Genomic DNA, 1,868 nt, shown 5'->3' with positions numbered 1-1,868 from the left:
CCCATACTGATCATCGTGATTTGGATGTGACAGGGTTTAATGAACACCCTGTATATTCATCAAACCGCTCACGGCGCACCTCTTAACACATTTTTAAAAATATGGATAAAGTTGTAAAATAATGAATCGAAAGCTTTTTTAGAATATTCACATCATTATTTAATGTTAAAATCTAAGGAAACCCAACTTCCTCTCGAGTTGAAAGGATATACATCAGAGGAAACGTTTGTAAGGCAATCGAAACGAGAAGAAATGAAATGAGACGAGGCGAGACGAGACGGGACGAGACGAGACAAGACGAGAACTTAAAAGACAGAGAACGAAGTTTCCTGCGCCAATTACCTAATGAGACTTCGCTGTCACTTACAAAAAACATTTTTCTACGTCATCATTTGCGATATGACTGCGTTTAGAGAAGAAACCATATAACAAATTAAAATAAAATTCGTCTTTTGATTTGAAGGCATTTTAAATTCAAATTTAATCATCATCATTCCCTTTCCGTACCAAATGGTTCATAGGGCACTGATGCACCAATTGTAGCGAATCTTTATAATTTTTGTTACATGAAGGTAAGATGGTCAGTCTTACGCTTCAGGTGGACTATGAAATATTTTAGTGTAAAAACACCCTTTTAAATTAATATTTCATATCAGCACTTATTTTTTAAAAAAAAATATTGAAAAAGAAAATTAGCGTTCTCATACTCAACCCAAATATTTCAATCAAAGAGTTGTAAATAACTCTAAAGGAAATCTCACTAAACGGTACTGTCGATGTGTTTCTACAGCAAGGGCAGGCATTTAAGAAGCAAGCGGTGTTGTCTCTCCTGACTCGTGATGTCACACTTGCCATTTCCGCCTAGATTATGCCATATACCTTTTGTTAATTATACATTTTGTCAATTAAAGTAGATTTTAAGTCTTTTCAGAATAAGTATTACTTATGAATGCCAATTTATTAGGGCTAAAGCCTGTCGATTGGCTTTAAAAATAAATAAATAACTCACTATAAGAAAATGAAAATCTCGTTAGGGTAGAGTGGGTTTCGAACCTCGAACCTCGAACCTCTGATCCGCAAGTCCGCAACACTAGCCACGGGACCACAACCCGATTCAACGATTTTAACTTTTTGATGTCTATCGTATTCTCCCAGTAGCTTTTATTTCAATTAAAAATAAAATATATACCCACACACAGGCCATGCCTTAGTGGGATTTTTTTTTGTGTTTTTATAATAGTTTTTTTTGCATTTGTTACTTGCGTATGCCTTTTGTAAAATGCAAAGAAAAAACTATAATAAATTAAAAAATAATTTAAAAAATAAACCATGTCGTGAATCGAAACCGATGGCTCTTGAATGGTAGGCAAACGCGCTGTCCGTCAACAACCTACTTTAACATTCACCTCAAACCTACTTTAAACTGTACCAGTGATTTAATGCGATTTTCTTTCGCATGTGGGTGCAATTCATCCGGCTGAACCAATTCACCTACTTGGCAACGCCTGAAAACAGTTTTTTAAATTTCATACTTCTTCTTTTACTGGGTAGTTAACTCCCTGGGAAGGAAATCCAGTCAGTCTGCAAGCATTTGGACACACTCAAAACATTGTTAAACTTCTTCAGTGTGGTTTTTCGTTATTATTATTTAAAACGTGTCTATATTACTGAATCTATTAAAAAAACAAAAGGTGCAGCGTGGAAAATATTTATTTTTAGGGAGGCATGGAAGTCTTGAGGTTAGACCACCGCTGACCCAATTAGTACTGCAGCATCCATTCCATGGTGCTCCGGTTATATCATTATCCCTCCAAACTGACAGATTTACATTAGCTTCGGGTTAAGAAGACGTCATTATCGATTTATCA

Source organism: Micrasema longulum, unplaced genomic scaffold (genome assembly GCF_059751315.1).
Source record: "Micrasema longulum isolate JH-2025_06_02 unplaced genomic scaffold, ASM5975131v1 h1tg003049l, whole genome shotgun sequence".
In the NCBI taxonomy this organism is placed as follows: domain Eukaryota; kingdom Metazoa; phylum Arthropoda; class Insecta; order Trichoptera; family Brachycentridae; genus Micrasema; species Micrasema longulum.
This window is presented reverse-complemented; position numbering follows the sequence as displayed.